The 20,352-nt window shown below is 39.4% G+C and overlaps 1 long non-coding RNA gene across 2 annotated transcripts in view; it reads right to left on the bottom strand.

Annotated features, from left to right (window-relative positions):
- The window catches only part of LOC136105815 (uncharacterized), a 203,187-nt gene that overhangs the window by 177,796 nt on the left and 5,039 nt on the right, over positions 1–20,352 (bottom strand). The window contains exon 3 of one of the 2 annotated variants that reach the window (XR_011740756.1): positions 5,698–5,777. The exons of the other annotated variant lie outside the window; for it this stretch is intronic. This is a non-coding gene — a long non-coding RNA (uncharacterized lncRNA). The remainder of the gene's footprint in view (positions 1–5,697; positions 5,778–20,352) is intronic. 2 annotated transcript variants of the gene reach the window in all.

Genomic DNA, 20,352 nt, shown 5'->3' on the forward strand with positions numbered 1-20,352 from the left:
AGCTGCCAGTCTCCAGAGGGAGATTTAGCTACAGACAGGCACATATGTAGCAGGAGTCTTCAAGTACCATTTGCACCACAGCATGAATCTTTGTCTTGTAATGGATCTTAACAGAACAGACACTTGGCATCATACTATCCTCCAAAGACCTGGATGTTCTCTCACAAAGGGCTATAAATCTCCAGTAAGGGAAAGAACATATTTAATAATTAATCTCCACTGGGATTTTAACATTGGCCACTAGCAAACTCTGCAAAGTGTTAAAGATTGATCAACAAAACTGCCTTGTTGACAGGTGGATTTGCTCTAGTGATAGCTTGAGCAAAGACAGCCTGTATAACTCAACATAAGATCCTTTAACAAAGACATTTACTTTACATTTGGATGAGTTCTGCAGTGGTAACAGTCAAAAAAATACAATTGTTCCTTTACCTCTCCACCACTACCAATGAAACAACTTTTTCCTTTCTTTTTTAAGCACACATACACAAATCTTCTTTCTTACTTACTCCATAGATACACCTATCGCATGTAGCTAAACCAAATTATGACCTAACTCTGATCTCTGATATTGCTAAATGTTTGCCTGGTACAAATGATATGATATTCTAACTAAAACTCCTTCAGGGACAGCTTCTATGGCACTTGTGACATCCAGCTGGTAGACAGGTACAAATCTAGTTAGTACTGAACTTGTCTATCCAGTATTTTCACCTCACACTTACACCGGTAGCCTGAGTTTCCTTATAAGAATTGAGTAAGACCACATATTGAATCAGTGTCATAAGTTACAGATCATCACAAATCAATGTGTAGGATTCTTCCCCCACCATCATCCATGCAGAACCACACTCATCACAAATGCATCTCCTTTATCTACATAAGAAAATGATCCTGTTCAAAATTTAAAGATCTTTTATCCTTCAAGATCTCTCCATGAATGAACATAAACTGTCATCATCTTTATTTAATTCTACCTGAAAGTACCTATTTAAATTTAGTATCAGTGTAACTCAATCTAACAGTGTCCTGTTAAAAGAACTAAAGGTTGAGAAGGTAGTTAAAAATGCCTCTTTATAGCTCCTCATCAAACCACTGCCAACTATTTTTATCACAGTTAATGATGTCTCATATCAGAAGATTTTTTTTTTATAATGTGCTGTCACCATGATTGAAGTGCAGCAGCAATTTTATATTCTTGTTTAGGCCATACAGAAAAACAACATGCAAATAAATTGTTAAAAATAGTGGTTTGCATAAGGCTCGACTTCAGAGAAAAGCCTATCACATGACAAATATTAAAAAAATACTAACTTTGTCCATATAAATGAAAAATACCACTGCTAAATTAATTTAAATGTGTTCTGCACAAACAGCCTGGGTGCCTTGGTCCAATCATCTTGTTCTTTGATTATGGGCATAACCATTCCAGTCAGACACAGCAGCATCGGTGTGCCTGCGTTCTTAATAAAACCGTTCTCTAAGAAGAGAAAGGAGCCTTAATGCATTTTTGAAAAAAAAAAGCACACTGATGCAAGTGCGAAGTCCTGTATATTAAAAAGCTAAATACTACCTCCTTTCCCCCCCACTTTATGATCCCTTCCACAAGGCTGCTTTCAGAAAACTACTTGCATTTAGCTGGTTTGCCAATCAGGATTACAGAGCAATGATCGTTTTCACTGTGTTAACAAATGTCAGTCACATCCTGTCATATCACATTGAGAGTAAAATTCCAAGTGATCAGTATACATAGATATGAAGGGAATACAGGGCATAACTTCTCAGGTTCTCTGTAACAAGGTATGTCACCTGCCAACAACTGAACACATTTACTAATAATCTGTTTTGCTTAAACAGCAGCATCATCAGTATTGGTCTGGCAGCAACAACATTGTGGCATGTAGAAGTACTCCTCAATCCCCTTGGTTCCTGGTTATGCTGAAGTTTTCTTTTATGACAATCTCACTTAACTTCCACCAAAATTACTCTTATTAATAAAGGTAAGAGCATGCAGGTTTTTGCAGAATCTGGACAGTAGAGTAGACTAAACTAATGGTACAGGGGCTGATTTTTTTAATTAAGTGTAAGAACAGTACAACGAAACCTCAATGAAGATCTCTAGAGGCTAAAACCATCCAAAAGCTGTGAAGCCCCAAAGGTGATGTAGCTTGCCATGTGCAGTTGGCACATCAGATCCCAGCACACCAGTTAATAATTTTGATTTACAAGAACACACATGCTTACTACAGGGAAGGGTCTTAAAGATACTCTTAGTCAATGAATGCTAGTCTGCGCACTCTATAGACTGCAGTGATATTCAAACCAAATTTCAAGTAAATTATCACACAGCAACACTTTGGACCATCTTCCCCACCTTCTCCCACACTCCAGTCTCCATTTACTAGAAGTTAGCCAAGCTCTGTCTCTGCAGCTGGCCTCCACTATTCAAACCTGAAATATGACCACACAAAGCTTGTGATAAGTTCTAGGCAAGCATAATCCATTTTCACTGAAGTTACAAACCTCATACTCAGGCCATAATCTCTCTGGTTTATGAATTTGAGTAAATTATGGTCAAGTATAAAAGAAACTTGGATTAACACTGTCCTGAAATTCCAACACTAAGACAGACTTCAAGTGTTTTGAGTAGAATGCAGAGAACTAAATCAGAAGCAACATACCTTTTGGATCCAGCAATTTTCACTACATTTTAGTTCATATAAAACCTTAAACCCAAAAATTAAATTCTAGAACTATCTTACTGAAACCACAAAGGGAAATGCTCTTCCACAGAACAAGCACACATCTGAAGACCTGCTTCTATAAAGCCCCATTAACCATATTAGGGTAGAAAATATCAGACCCTTGCTGGGTAAATTGCTGCTGACAGTTGGAGCTTTTCCAATGAAAATGTCTTATAAGCAATAGGGACATCTCAAATGAGAAGGATATTGGAAATCCTGCTCTGAAACAGCTGCTATTTCTCAGGTTATCACCCACTTGGGAACACATGTCCTTGCACAACACAGATTTTGCACGAGTAAGCCATGTAGCTGGGTCTGGAGCATTCAGAACTGCTGAAAGTAGCTCACAATCCAGTCTCAGATGTGCCTCATTTGGCTTACCCTTAAAAGAACTCATGCCAGCCAAGGCTTCAGCACGAAGCTGCCCAGAGCCTGGTATCAAATACACTGTAATGATTTATGACGAACCTGTGAAGGGCTAAGTTCCCCCGTTCCACCCCTCATTGTTGCTTTTATGCACAATGGAAGAACCACAGTAGCCTTCGGGAAGCAGACAGGATTTTATCTTTCCTGAGGAAGCCATCACTGAATACTGGTGTGTTCTCACCTCCATCATCCTGTAATCAGCTTTCAAAGTAAAGTTTTCTTCAGCTGCTTGCCTATTCTATATTTTGTCTTTTCTGTGACTAAGCTAAACTTTTCTCCCCTGCTTTCCTGGTTTAGTGGCCTAGGAAACTGTATATTTAGCTTTTCTTACTATAGAGGCACAACAGAATGGAAGTTTCAATACTGTTTCCCTCTCACCCACAGCTTAAACACAATTAACTTTTCATTTGATGCATTCTTCCTGTCTGCACTCATAATGCTCCCCCAGGAAATGAGAGCCAATAAGTCCTACACAAGGGCAGAAGAGCAGGGTACTGACCAAATATCATATAATGCTATATTATAGGCCCGTGGGAAAAAAAGTTAATTAAAGATCACAGCTATCCTTTGGGAAAATGTTTAATGTATTAGCTCTTGTGGCAGAGAAAAACAACATAAACAAATCCCTCCTCTTTGGAAACTGTGACTATATCACACATTTGAGGAGGGGGAAAAAAAAAAAAGGCAAAACCTGACACTTTTTATTCATCATTAGCTACAAACATATCTAATAAGATACAGAAGGAACACACTTAGTATTAACTTCAGTAAACATGATCTCTGCTATGGCCTATGTATTACCTTCCTGAGTTCGTGATAAAACTTATTACAATGATAACAATTAATAAGCATTTCTGCATAGTTGCCAATGCTCAATAAGCACAACGAAGGGCTGAGAAACAGAGCCAAGCTTCTGAACACTCCCAGAGTAGGAACCTCAGAAATCTGAACAGCTGTATCCAGAGGCTAATTTCAGAGGGTCCCCCTCCCTGCCTAAGTCTCCCCATAGGGATGTACATCATTAATATTCTGCAAGGTATTACTCTGGAAGGTCAAAACCTAAATGCTACAATAGCCACACGTTTTATGCAGAAGAAGAGTGAAAGTTTATTGAATACCCTACCATTAGCATACATTTTCAAAGGAACAAACCGAGTCTCTAAGGTAATAATAAGCAAGCCTCATGGCTAGGTTTTATTTTACTTGTGTTATTAACTCTACTGGAACAGATGCAAAATTTAAGCGCCTGCAACAGATTTATAGAAATGTTAGTATTTGCATTTCAGTGCAAATAGGATGTTTGTTTGAAAATTAAGTGCTATTTTTCTGCAACAATAAAAGCCCAATTAAACTAACCTCACTCTCAACCAGCTTTGATAGGGCACAGGCACACTAGCACTCAGTCTGCTTGGATCTCCCACAACCATCAGCAGGAAGATGGGTGTTCAGAACTGCTCTGGAAAAGCTCATGCTTGCTTTGCTCTGAATTGGCAGATCACACAAGAGGAAGCCCCTAAATACACAGACTACAGCCAGCATGTTTGATGACATGAGAGAACAGGACACTGGCACTTATTTGGTCTTGCCATAAAAATTAAATTACATGTACAGCTTCCTCTCACCCACTCATACCCATATTTGTTTTCACCAATGTATTTTACAACATTATTTCAATAAGTATTCTAGAGAAGGAAGAAGGATGACATGGCACATCAGGCTACTGCCAAAGCTGTCATACCTGCCTAAATCATAAGTCAGAACTGTATCCTGTAGGCGATGTTGCCAGCTCCAATAAAGAGGTCAGCCTGTTGAATGGGATACTCATGGGACTAACGCAGCAATAGCCAGTTCAGCTCAAAGGAATGTCCTCCTTGGTATTTGTTTTGGGACTTTTTTTAAAGAAAAAAAGAATACTGAAAAAAAGAGGAAACCGAGAGGAAACTGAGAGTAAACCAGTCATTTGTCTAGCAGGGTTTCTTGGCGGAATAAACAGCAAGAAAGACACAGCCCCTGTGTTAAGAACAAGTATGTATATTCAATATATTTAAAGTTTTAACTTTAAGTTTAGCTATAAGCTCATCTCTGAATAGAGCTATTGTACCTATGATTTATCAGGCAACATATTGCTATTTACTTTTGTAATTACAAGCACCTTTTCCAACAATGCTCAAATGATTGTTTCTCAAAAATAACCTCACATGAAAGGAGTAACAAGCACAAAATGATGTTTCATTAAGATCACTAAAGAATTTTTATTAGCAGTTCCATCAGATTCAAGTAGCATCTTTAGTATATGCATGTGCATATGTATAATCTGTGTCAGTTTTGTCAGCTTTTGATGGATGTTTTCACTCTCAGTGTTATTATTACTCTTATATAGTAACACTGGCAACAGGGACCTATAGTTTATTAAACCTTATGTTGCATCTGCCACAATGCCCTGGGGCTGGAGTATAGTCATCTATTCCAAACACTAGTCCTTGCAATTATACTTGACTGTTAACTGTGTATGTTCAGCATTACTTACTGTTGTTGTTCTAAGGTTTTCTTCTGACGGGCCATGCTTGAGCTCCCAAACAGTTAACAGGATTATACAGATGATTAGAACTGAGACAGAAAGCAAAAGTTAATATATCTATTAGTAGATTAAAGTATCAGTGATAACAAACAACAGCATGGCTTTGATATCTTCTGGTCATGTGTTTTAGAGGCAGCAGGTTAAAAACTTGAATTGGTACTGAAGATATGATGTGCCAATACCACCCCGGTACGGCAGTGCCAGGCCAGCAGTTTGGCTGCCCTCTGTGCCATCCAGCCCCTCAGCACATTCAGGTTGTGCATACTGCACAATCTCCATCACAGCCAGCAGCACCCCCTTCATCCCAGGGATTATCAGCTACCAGATAAAAGCCTAATGAGATATAGCCCTAGATTTTCAGTAACACAAGGTGAATGCACATTTGTGGAAACACACACTTGACATGCACAAACTGAAAAAAGAGGGAAGGGATCATGTCTCTTTCACCTCTCAAGTGACAAACCTCTAAGAGCACACCAGTGAAGAAAGAGAATACATTGATTTTCTTGGCTGCTGCATCACTGTTTGATTGTACACACCACAACGCTAACTTCTTCCAAGAGAGAACTTACTTGAGGTGTCCTTGGGACTCCAGAACACAAAACAAGCCTGCCAAATATCAGCACAAGGCACAGCATGAAAGCTAAATGCTGAGCAGTCTTTCAAGAAATAAAGGCAGGCAAGAGCACCCACTGCTCCACAAAATAATTAGCTTCAAATTGCAGAGTATAGGAAACAACCAAGAAGGGAAGTCAACCCATCTGCAGTATTTGAGCAGAGGTTGTGGGGCTGGTTGTGCAGCAGCAGACAGAACACACTCACTCATCAGTAAACCTGGCTGCTTAGCCTGAAAGGGCGAGAATAAGAACACAGCTTTGTATGAAAACCACTACTCTGAAGTACTGTGAACAATTTTCTTTTATTTGCAGCAAAGTTCCTGCAAGCCGAATGGCATGAACAGGAAAGAGTGGAACTAATGACAACATTTGCTTTCATCAAGTCAGAGAGCTCTTCGCCATAACCCAGGTGAGCTTCACCTCAGGTACAGCAAAGGATCAGCATAAGCCAGAGATGTGAAAACAAGCATCTGCCATTATCAAATTATTTTGTCAAGTTCTGCTTAAGGGTTGATTGATGCACTTTTAACATCAAAGAACACTAAGCTCAGAAGCTCCAAGATACAGTCATCATTCATCAGTTAAGCTTAAATTTTCAAATGAACCAGTGTGAGATTAATTAATACGGAAGCTGTCAAGATGTATTCATGTAATTGTTGTTCTGCAGCAATTAGGAAGTTTACATTATTTGCTAGGAGATAGACAATTGCTAAGCCTGTTACCAATAATAAATCAAGTTCTCTCTTTAACAACTTTTTAGTCTTGAATATATACACTTCCATAGATACATTTATTCTTTTTTCTGAATATGCTTGCCTTATTGAACACAGTAAGTTGGTGTATATTGAACACAAAGTTCGAGCTGTTTCATATTCAGAAAAAAAAATACTTCATAGTAGTATGAAAAGGATCATAGTGGCCTCCTCAAAATAAATAGAATAATAAAATAACTAAAGTCATACTAACAGACAATCAAAGATGGCCTAAAGAATACCAAGAGACTGAAAGTATAAATCATTACTACAACCCTCATAATCTTTGACCTACACACACACAACAAGGTTCAAAGGTGGCATTGCATTATGTATTTATTGCTTGCCTAAGCCATTATTCACCAGGCTTCATTGTAAGAGGTAGGTATGATGGGAGTCTTGTACAGGGAAGAATACATCATAAAGTCTTCCACATAAAAGATGGTACAGCTAATTTATCTTGTACTGCCTTCTTCTCAATTTATGGCATGGCAGCTTTCTACAAAATGAAGATTCACAATGCAACACAAGAACGGAGCAAAGTGCAACTACTCCCAGAGCAGACTTTGCATTCACCATAGTCCTCAAGACGACCTGCTCATCACATTGACAAATGAAAAAAAGGCAAACTATATCACAAGGACAGCAGAGACGTAAGCAACAAAGCACAAAACTATTCCAATGCCAGTACACCACCATAAACTGACATCTACAGCAATTAACACAAGATTGAAGCAACCCACCTGTGCCTTTGAACATAAGGATCGTGTTGCCTAGCGCTCCCATTAGCACCTGCTGGTGTGCCAGAGCAAATACACCCCAAATCACACCCAAGATTTTAACCACAAGCACTCTGCTATCTTGCTCCTTTTCTCCTGTGGATTTTGGACAGGACCCTGCCGTCAGTGAACAAAGGCTCCAGCAAGGTTGAAATTTCCTACATATTTATAAGGAATCCATGAGTAGTATAGTGGCTTTAACAGCCTTATGTTGGTTTTATCCATTCGTTCTACAGCTCCAAAGTTCTCAAAGGTCTGTGTTGGCCCTCTCTGGCCATGCTGGAGAAGTTACACCTTTGGAATGCAAAAAAAGAGCAATGAGAGATCAAGAGTAGATCTTCACAGCACCCATACAGATCTAGAAAGACAGGAACTCTATTAGATCCAATAGATTCTAACAGGGAATCCTGTTCTTGATTCGTTTAAAACAAATCCCTAATCAAAGGGTCATGTTTACTAAATTAAACTTTTCATGATGTTCCCTAAACAGAACTGTTTACATTCCTTGAAAACAAAAGCAGTGTGATATTCAGCTTCTACCAACTCATCGGAAGAACTAGCATCTTGTCTGGTCATGTACCCACCCACCCCCCCAGGGTTTGGTTTGTCTCTTCAAGAGCCTGTGAAATGCAAAGACCAACTTTCCTTTTCTCTGTTGATCACAAGAGACTTCCTACAAGCTGCTTCACTTGGGAAAGAGCAAGATTACTTTTTTTACTATATTCCATGGAACACAGGGTTGGTTTAATTGCCTAAAGCCAAGGAGTTGTGTCTTACGAGGAAAAAACAGATCCTAACCACCCCTTTGCCAACATTTAGCTCTTTCCAGTAATACAAGAAAACTATATATCAGACACCTTAATGCAAAATGTTCACAAAGAATGTAAAAAATATTCCAACTTATACATGAATGAGCATTCAGTTTCTTCTGTATTCAACTCCAATAGAGGAAGCAATTTCTGTAAAAATGAGGTTTGCTGCATGGTTCCTAGCATAGTTATCTAACATGCCCTCAGGCAGTTATTTGTAGTATTTACATTTTTTACCAACTTATCACGAGAAAATCCAATTGTTCCTAATGACAGTCACACTGTGTGCCTCCCATTCTCATACATAGGGAAGCGTTTATTATCCATTTGTAGTAATTAAGGCACTGATGTTATATGGATCCATAAAGCCAACTTCATTAAGCAAACAAAAGCGCTTTTTTCCTCCTAACTTACAACTGCAAAAATATTTAAAAATAAAAGCTCATGTACAATGTGTAGCATAGTTAGAAGAACAAATTAGTATCAGCAAACCTAAAGTATCCCTGGATTGGAATTAAAAAATAAAACCAGTCTATAAAATAATTATTTTTCCAGTATTAGCCAGAAAGAAACAAAATAACTAGCTAGCCAAAACCAAAGCGATAATGTTTGACAATGTCTGTCTTTCTGTATTTGAGCTTTCCTTATAAAATGGTTAAGCAAACTGCTCTTCACAAGTTCAAGGCCACATCTTACCAAGGGAGTGGAATCTTCCATACCCTTTCAGACTTTGCATCATATGTTTCTCATATATCAAATAAAATATTGGACAAGTGACTCAAGAACCGCTGACAAATGTCACTGCTTTTACCAGGGACTTACTGAATAGTAATTCTATCAAATGAATGTAGCGTTAGCAACCAAATGGTTCAACCAAGTCAAGCATTTTCTTAACAAACAAACGGCGGTGGCAAAATAATATGCTGAACCAAAAAAAAACCTGCTATGAAATAGATTCAGGGTAGGTTTCATTACTGAGCTTCCTGCCCCTCTTTACCCCCAAAAGACAAACTTCATTGGTCAAACAGCAGAACATCTCTTACATGACCATTCCCAAGCAACTTTGCTATGCTTATATAATATCATGTTGCTTCATTTTTAGGAGCATCATCAGCAAAATTTCTCACCAATTCAACCTCTAGCAATAAAACCTCAGTGGTCATCCTCTCTAATTAAATCACTAAACAAATTATTGGAGTAAGGTGTAGAATCAGGATGGGAATCAAGTACCTGCATTAAACAAGCATAATTAAATCCACTCCAGCCAGTGAGATCAATTGAAAGCCAATGTAGACGTGTCTAAGCTATGAAGTCAGGGCCTTAAACCCCCACAAATGTCTTTGCCACAACACATCTGTCAGAACCTCAGAGGACTGACGAGGTTCCAGCACATCATCATCACAAGATCCTCAGAGAAGTCAGGTGAAATCCCAAAGCCAGTGACATCCATGGGAACACTTGCTTTAAACTTGGAGTTCATTCTACATCTTTTCCCCTGTGGAAGCACTGCATAACTGCAGAACTTGCTGCAAATATCAATTATATTTCATTACTTCACATTCTTATGGAAGACACCCAGACCACCGACATTCCTCCAGAATAAACACAGCTCTTCATTTCTTGAAATGCTATGTCCTATTATATTTTCTCTCTTGGCAGTGCTATAGTTACCCCCTAAAACACATGTGAAATTAGGACTGGAATACTTCACAAATATTTTCTTCCCCCAGTCATGCAGTAAACCAAACTGTTCCTCTGCAAATCTCTCCTTGTAAGTGCACATACGATTCCAAACACAACAATCACAGTGATTTTTTTTTTTCCCTGTAGAGCTGTAGAAAGGAGGAGTTCAAGTCTTCTCTTGGCACAGATTTTAAATGTTTGAAAGAGGTGTCTCGCTGGAGTTGTACAAGTTTTACTAAAAGTAACCACATCCCAGAAAGTTTAGATTTCAGTGTAACATGTAAAACTTGGACTGTATTTTCTGAAGTTCACAAATCTTCCAGGCAGATTTGGGCTTTAGTTCAAACAGATCTGGACCAATTTATATTTTGTTTGAAATTATGCCCAAAACTACGATTAAGTAAGTTTTTCTACAAAATCCTCAATTCAACGAAACAGTCCCATTTTTCCAGCAAGTCCTAACTACAGTCACTCTACAGAAGGAAGCAGGTGTGAAGTGAGCTTCTCCACAGTATACTGAAATGACCAAAAAAGAGGATCCAAAGACGACAAAGTAAAACACAGCACTTCATATTTATGCAAAGCACAGTGGGAGAAAGCGGTCTGGTACTGGGGAAGACACCACCACCTCCTGTGCAGATTTGACTTTAGTAGCTTTGTGATGACTTATCTGTTAACCCCACCTTCAGCCTAACAAATCCAGATACCACATGGTACACTGACAGAAATAAAAGCATGTTCCTGCTTTCATCTTTGATTTTAATATGCAAGTTATAGCTAACCTCATGTAAAAGCCTGCCAGCATATACGTCAAAAGAGTTTGTTAAGACCAGCTAGTAAACTTTAAGGGTCATCATATATATCACTTAGTTTTTAGGACATGCTCCACTCTTCAAAAAATTCTTCAGCATGAATGGAACTGTATGTTTAGGACTTACTGTTTCTTCATTGCACTGCTTCATAATATGCTTCCAAAAGTCATAGTCTATTTGATTTTTTTTTTTTTTTTTTTGTGGTATTGTTGTGGTGGGGTTTTTTGTTTGTGGTTGGCCTTCTTTTTGGTTTAATCAAAAACTGTTTAGCACTTTCCTTAGTGTGGACCTTCCCCATTGCAAAAAGCCTTAAAACATTCATATTAACAGCACACTACCTCATAGTCATTATCCATACCACCCTACCTCACTGACACTCTGGGCTGGGGGCGCAGATCTGCTTCTGACGAAGAGAGATGGAAGATTCATATGCCACATTCCTTCTCCCTTTACAAACAGGCAGGTGATTTTTCTTTATTTTCTTCTTAAGCCAAGCTTTACTTACATATATTTATGTACTGTGTCCTGATTGAGTCACATCATTTATAAATAGGAAAAGAAACACTCATTCTTAAACCAAAGACAAAAAAAAAATCACACCTGCTTTGCCTCAAAGGCTCAGGGTGGTATTGTCAGTAACAGTACTTAGGAACATAACTGCTCAAATTATTTGCTATAATGGTGCCAGGCTACGGTTCCCAACAGAATTGGAATTGCTGACTGCTACAGTCTCCACAACGAAGGAAATGCTAGTGCAGTGTTTATGTGAAAATTCACTAGGTTTCTGCTCTCAAGGGAATAGTTTCCTCCTGTGATAATACTAAACATAAAACACAATGAGTTTTAGGACTGATGAAAACAAAGTTTGTGTGAATAAATTATTATTTATATAAAAATGCACAGTCAGGACATCTACTACGTATGTAAGATGATAAAATTTAACTATTTCACTTTGTTGCTATAGCATACTCATGAAGTTATCATCCATTCATGATAACATGTATTTGTCCTAATCGTCCACAAGGATCATTGCTTGAGCAGCACCTTTCATTATTTAGTGGAAAAGGAGACAGAACTACTTTAGGACTAAGCTGTCACTTGTAGTACATGCAGAGAGAAGACCTGCACAGTGCATTAGAATGATGCTTGTTTTCCCTTTGCATTACCTTTCCATTTCCATTCAATGACCTTTCCCAGTCATCACTTGCACCATCACCAAGAATTCAGAACAAAGGAAATATGCTCTACCAGAAAAGGGCTTTAGCTTAGTTTTCACTGGGTGGCCTCCAATGCAAGTCATTGCCCTTCATCTTCCTCACAATCTCCCTTTCCACAGAAAATTCTTCAGAGGTAATGGTCATGCTAAATATAATGGAGATTTTAGGAGGCAATCTACTTTGGAGATGCAAGGTAATGCTTTTATAAGCATGCTAATGACACAGGCTGTTGCACTAACATGACACAAGAGCTGAATGTTATTTCTAAAAAAGTTTATGGTTTCTTGTTATTTTCTAGGAAAGCAGTATCAATTTAAAAGGTAGAAATGAGAAAACTAGTATGGTTTTAACTTGCAGTCTACAACTGAAATACATTTTAAAACCTTCCTTCAAATTGAGAGTTGCTATTAGAAAAATATACTTTGCATATAAGTTTCTGGAAGGCTTACAATTAACATGACAGTTGCATGGATAGAGGTAAAATGCTTTTGACAGGTTTCTCTGCTAGAACTTGATTCAGCAAAGCACTTCAGCATATGCTCATGAGCTTTGCTGAATCAGAGCCCAGAAGCTAACACCCCTTTTGACAGCTTCCTTCCAACTGTTAGAAGTTAACCCTCTCGTGGGGCCCCCTCCTTTCCCTCAGCCCCTCACACATGATGAACAGACATATGGTGTGATGTACCCCTGCAGTGCTGTGGGACTTACATCTTACTGCAGGACAGGATCTATTTGCAAATGGCATACGGCAGCAGATGCACATGGCTCTTCCCCTGGATTTCGAACAGTACGTTCTGATCCAGCACAAACAGCTGAAAACTAACATGACTGTTACTGCTAAACAAAGATGACGAAGCTACTGGTTTAAAAACCAAACAAACAAACCCCACCACAACACACACAAACAAAAAACCCTAAACAACTGCCTTGAAAATAAAAGGTGTCTAATTCCTTTTTAATAGCATTTCAGTAGCATCATTGCTGACGTGCCTACCCCACTGCATGCTGACAGAACTGCTTACTTTGACAACTATAAACTTCAGCTAGCTGTATAGTAACTGCAAGTTATTTGTATACTCTGTTGTGTAATCTACTGCAAGTATATGTTGAAAGAGTTCAGCTGGTGGAACAGACTCACAAAAATCTGTGAAGTGTGTCACAGAGTTCAAATGAATCAGTCCTAGTACCTGAATTTCTCATTTAAAAAAAATCTCTTGAGACAAGGGTTTCTTGTGAACTCTGTGCTGCTCATGCACATAGAAAGATTTAAATTTCCCCCCCCTCATTTCTCTCTCTCTCACTTCTCTCATCTCAACAGTCAGTTCTCTCCAGTCAGTTCCTTCCACAAACAGTTTGGTGTGACAAACACTTGCCTGTGATCCCACACTGTGTGCACAGGACACAATTCTTTGCTCCATGCTGCCCTTACCCTCTCAGCTCAGCAAACTGGAAGGCAGAAGGGGCCGGTTTACTAGTTGATGTTCATGTCAGTAACATATACATGACTGCTGCTGGCTGCTCTGTTCCTAGGCACCCAGCTCTACAAACATCCCATAACTCTGGATTTGCAGTTGTCCTGATGGTGTATGTCAAACAGCATGCCTCAAATCAGCTGCTCTGCCTGTCAGCTCTGTGTTTATCGCTCCTCTGTGGGAGCTTCCCTGCCTGACAGACCCCAAGTCGGGCACATCACAGCGCAATGCTGCTCTGGTCCATGTCACACCAGCCACCTGCTGCTCCCCACCACAGCCCTGTCCAGGCAGCAGCAGCGGGGTCCCCAGCACCCCTCACTTGCAAGCACGATGCAAGGGTCGGAAATTTTTTTGTCTAGACTGATACAGTATTTGTAAGTCATAGAACTTACCTTAAGAGTCTGCTCCCTAAAGAGAAAAAAACTAAGGCTGTCAGAAGATGTGCTTCACGCTCCCCAAAGCAAGACTGAAAAAAATACAAACACCAATCGAAAACACCTCTATCTGTTGATCAAGTAGTTAACCACCAAATATTAAATTTTACAGTCTAAAGGGGAAATAATACTATAACCTATTGCTTAACACTGGCAAATCAGCGCATTTTTAATACTTGGGTAAAGCCCTGGCTCATTCTGTTCCTGACAGCAGCCCTCATTGTGCAGCTGAAGCCCTTGTGCATAGACTGGAGCCTCATTCCCCACCACTATCCCTTAATACCTGTCCAGATATAGCACTCTTTTTGTGCTATTGTTTTAATGGAATACTAAAAAAATAATAGTTCACTGAATGCAAGATTTACTATAACATAAAAAGAAAATGACAATAAAGTCATGCACATAAATTAAGTGAGAAGCCCTGTAATCTAGTCTGTATCAATGTTGTATTTTCTCTCCTGTCAATGTCTCATTCTTCACCTTCTTTGAAGCACAATAAGTTACCATTATTGGTAAATATTTATATTCAGTTCTGCAGTGCTGAGACACTGACAGTTAATATAAGTCTCCTGAAAAACATTCCCATCTTCCCAAAACAAAAATATTTATCATATATGACTTTCTGAAGGCTTATGCCTTTTTGGGAATGAGTTTTAGGATTATCTTTATTCTTGTCTCAGCAACTTTCAGCTAAGAAAACTAGAACAAATTAGGACTCTGGTAGCCACAGACAGACTAGCTAAAATCAATAGCTTTAATTTTCACATTTAAACCTACAATTTTCATCTGACAGGCTCAGCAGGTTTTAATGCACACAACAATTTACTTTTACTGTTTTAATTGTTTTTAGTCAATCACTTTTATTGCTTCTCTGCATCTGACTAAACAAATTAATAGAGCTATGTTCATAAATGATTACTTTGTGAAATCGCTTGATAGATACATTTGCCAGTTTCACCTTCAATTACTGCCAACATTAGTAATATTTATACCAAAAGGTACATTTATCCAGGTTTTATAATTAAGTGAGCAACAGGAGCAGCAATAGGGAAAAACAAACAAACAAACAAACAAACACACAAAACAAAACACAGCAAAACACAACGCAGAAACACCCACAACACTATTGCATCAGCACCATAGTATCAAATTTCATCTTTTTAACAGTATTCCCCCAAGGCCAAATGAAAACCAGCAAGACCTACCCACGCAGTCACCCAGAAAATCCCTTTCTGGATCACAGAAAGACAGTCTGACCCTGCCTAGGTTCTTACACGAACTTTCAGTTGAGGAAAAAACCATTCAACAAGCATATAACTCAATGGTCAGGATGACATTGTTACAGGACATGGATCAAACTCTTTGTGTTGTCCCTTAGACAAGAGCAGTGAGAGTCCAAACTCCAGAAGAGACTCAGAGCTCCTTCCTTGTCCTCACCCAGCTCTGCTTCTTGGCCAGATCAGAGGTGGGTCAGGTACAGAATATTAGCTTGAACACAACACATAGCGGTGCCTCTTCTCTTCAGCAGGGGTATATATGGCCGAAGTTGGAAAATTTACCAATTTACTAAGCAAAAACATGATACAGTTGCCACAAAATTGGCAATACCAATAGAGCCTACCTTTGTGAATGCCAGTGAGGTCCACCTTCACGGACACAGCCTTTCCCATGCTCTGCACAGAACTCGGGATCCAAAATAAGATATTAAGAGTTTTTATAAGCTACTTCAGCTGTTGCTAAATCAAAACACAGGAATGCAACTCCAGTTTGGTCTTTCCCCAGTTAAGGCACTGTGTGAGGTAAGACTACTGTGAAAAAGGAATTAATTGAGAGCAGAAGTTGCCTTCATATGCTGCTTCCACATACATCATTGACCCAGCAAGCATTTTCCAAGCAAACCAGACAGGTACCAGCAAGGCTCTTCCACACAACACGCAGTACATGTACCCTCTGAAGTGAGAGAACCCAGTTCACCAAGTGAAACCCAGGGTTAATCTGACAGATCTTCAGCTCTTCTGTCCAAACTTAGAAGAATGAAGTTCACTTGACCAAAGCGGTCACAGACTTCCCACATATCAGAGACAAGTTATCCCAGTCACATAGCTACAAGGACCTTCACACATGATGCTCAAAACCCTGGACTCTAGATCTTTCTAAATTCCTATTTTATCATTTTACCTAATGGGAGAAAACATTAAAAAAAAAAAAAAGGCAGCTAAAGTCAAAGCATCTTTCTTTCCAGGCTCCAGAATCGGGCTCCCTATGGCAAGAAACACTTGAATGCTTTTCTCCAGTGTCTTTAATATACAGGCTCAAGACTGTCACCAAGAATAGCTTCCAGCCAGTGCTCAAGTCTTTCACTAGCAGTAAGATCTGGGTTTGAACACCTTTACAACTGAGGAATAGAATTTTTCATTTACCTTCTAGACATGTTATTTAACATAGAATAGCTGAAGTCTTGCATGAGCAACACCCTCCTTCAGAAAAGGGGAGGCTTTGGATATGATCCAGGCAGGCATGAGAAGTCCAAATCCAGTTCTTCCATCTCCTGGATGGGACCATCATTTTCACTTTCCTTCTCCAATTGCAGAACCACCTTAAAGATCTCCCTCCTTCCATAGCACCCTACTTTAAGTTGTTTGAAACCCAAGAGGAATGAGGTGCCCATCTCAGAGCAAGATGCCAGGCCACCAATATCAAATGGAGGAGGGTGCTTCCTGGGTGTAAGCCCCAGAAAAGGGGGGACCATGGCCTCCCTGGGGGTTAAGTCACAACAGGGTGCTGCACGGCCTGCTGGAGTCAGCCTAATTCAACATGCTGGGCTCACTCCTCCAGTGGATAATTAAGTACTTCATCTACAGTTAACATGCCAATTCTTCTTCCTACACCACACCTATTTTATCACCACTCCTGTGGTATCCTGTGTATTAGGAAAATATAATTTAAGATTTTGGGAGAGTCTGTCCATCCCTCTCATTATGTTTCTTAAACCCCTTGCCTTGCAAGTGAGTAAATACTTACTCAAAGCTCTCCCCTTCAGCTTTAGACTGTGTTTTTTCCAAGTAGTCACCAGAGTACTAAACCAGCTGCTGCTTTTGTACAACAGCTAAAAATGATTCTACATCGGTCAAAACTGCTGACATCAAAGCAGTTTTTCTTTTTATATTCCTACATAATATCACTTGCATTCAATTTAAACCTTCATTGAACACGCACTCTCAGAAGCGGTTTGGGTCTTAAGCTGTAGGAAACTGATAAACTGCATAGCGTGGTAGAAGGGCTTTTTACTATTCTTTTAGAAACCTGCATAATATCTTATATGAAAAGCCCTGATCTCTGGCTGAGGCTGCTAGGTACTTCATGAATATAAACCAAATGCATTAATCCTTTTGGTCCTTAAGCTACCAAGCCTACACTCTAGCACAAGAAAAATAATGAAAAGCTTGTATGACCAAAAAGTCTTACTACACATGTAAACTAGAAAGAACAAATCTGTTTATTTCCTGAGGCTGATGCAAAAAACATAATTTGGATGTGTTTTAGTATTTCCATATTCCTTGAATCAGTTCCCTAGCCTAAACACATATCATTTTTATTTGTAGTTGCTTGTTATTAAACAGATAGCTGATCCACCAGCAGCTTTCACAAAACCACCCTTGTTCCCCTCCCTGCCATGAGGTAACACAGCTATTCCATAATTCCATCTTTTTATCATCAGGCAGGACAGCACTCACCAAAACATCGAACTGAGGACAGCCACCGTGCTTGGATGACACACCCCAGAGCATATCTGTTGTTCAGGACTCTCCAGTGAAGAGCCAAATCCAAAAAAAGCTAAACCAACAAGTCATCTGACACAGATTACCCAAATTGCTGCTACTCAGGGCAGAGATTATCAGGAAGAACAGATAGAGCCAGAGGTGGCAACAGAATCTCCACTCACCGCCAAGTACATCCATTTTGATCAAACAAAGCCAGCCCCTTCCCACCAGTAAATTACAGCAGGGGGAAGTGATCAACAGACCCACAGTCACAACAAAGCCTGGGCACAGTTGTACTCCTGCAGAAACCCTGCAGAAAAGGTCCAGCAAGATCACCTGACCTCTGTACCCTGCGTGGCAGCTCAGCAAGGCACCAGCCTCAGCTCACTTTTAAACTTGCCTTGAAATGGTAAAAGCTGCAAAAAACAGCCACTTATTTTGGTGCAGACCAAGACCCTGGGATGTTGTCCCACAGAATTCTTTGCAGAATTATTTAAATGGTATCCCAGAGTGACCCTGAATTACTTTGTACAAGACACACACATGTACTGTTGGACAGACTCATTAGAAAATTTCAAATGGCCTAGCTACAGTATATTTAATATTTCTAGCAACTAATGACATAATTTCATAAACACTGGTGAAGAATTAGTGGTACAGTATGATTTCAAAGCTCAATTTTGAAATATGGGCAAAGTACACCTTGCAGCACTCATGGACTGGAACAGCCAACACGATCTAGCTGATCATCTGGAAGCTTTAAGTGACAATATTTTGCTATTTCCCTTCATGTGCGCTAGAGCATGCTGTTCTTTAATAACTTTCATAAAAGATCCTTTACAAATAGGATCCTGCTTTGTGTGGAGAGATAAGACCTGTTGAAATATTAAGATCACTTGTTCTACAATAATACCTGAAGACCCCAACCAAGACCAGGCCTTATTGTGCTGAAAATACCAAGCAGAAAAAGCCTGCAGGTCCCTGTCAATAGACTCTAAGTACACAGGACAAACAGGAAGTAGGCAAATTTAAAAAAAAAAAAAAAAATAATAAAAAAATTTTAAAAATGCTCCAGGTCACACAGAAAGTCTGTGTTAGAACCAAGAAGCACATATGGCTTTCTTGATTCCCAGTGTCTTACCTTCAAGACCATCCTTTCTCAGCCTTTAAAAACAAACAAACAACACACCACAAACCACCACACTTCAAAAAAAGTCACAATGGATCGGCCTATAGCATTACTATCAACAGTTTACCTCATCACCCTTTCAGGAAGTAGAACTACACCAAGGATTGACCTAGCCCATGTGTTTAAATTTGGGACAGAAATCAACACCAACAGTTGCTGCAGTTGATGAGTTCATCACTTGGCAAGATCCTTCTTTCCATCTCATCTACCTAGGCTGGAAATGACTTGATATCATGTACCATGCCAGGCCACTTTCCCCCCAGACATTCAATACAGTTTTACAGAAATGTGGCAGGGTGTATTCCCAACACATAGAGAAACATATTAGGAACACATTAATTTTCTTCCCCTCACTGAACTCTCTAGCATAGCAACTCATACGCATCACACAGTTCACTTTAGAGCAGTCAAAACAGATAAAAAAGAATCACGTTCAAGCTATTAATCCTATCAACCCATTGCAATTAAACACATTCAAATTCTAAATCCTGGAAAACGGACTTTGTAATGATACAATTGCTGACTGCATCTACCAAATCCTCTAATTGCTGCCCTTCAGACGTGCTCGTGCTTTCCATTTACAAGCACACAGAAGCTACTTTACTGCCTGTTCCTCCACTGATGGCACATTTTATTGACAAAATACAGCTGAGCCACCTAAAGCAATTTCAGCTACAGAATAACCTTTCACACAAGAAGTTAACCAGCTCCTCCATCCGTTTGCAGTAGTTTTAGATAAGCAAACGCCACACACAGACATATTCAGACCCTTTGAACAGCCTCCTGCCACTTGATGGCTAAGAACAGGGTAATGTTCTAACAGTATTTCATCCTTTGTGTTCTGAGAAGCAAAGCCTTGCTTATGCAGAAGTAAGAGGTTTGGATTCCCACTCCACCACAAACTATTTCATCTACCAATACATTTTCTCCCTCATCTCCCCTTTCCTTTGTCTTACCCCTCTCCTGCATTACAATTTTCTCACTGCACATCTACAAAGATCTTCTTAGTTTAAACAATGCTGTTAAATTAAAAAAAAAAAAAAAAAAAGAGTAAAGAAAGCTGCCCAGTCTTCCCACAA

This window comes from Patagioenas fasciata, chromosome 10, assembly GCF_037038585.1.
Source record: "Patagioenas fasciata isolate bPatFas1 chromosome 10, bPatFas1.hap1, whole genome shotgun sequence".
Taxonomy (NCBI): Eukaryota; Metazoa; Chordata; class Aves; order Columbiformes; family Columbidae; genus Patagioenas; species Patagioenas fasciata.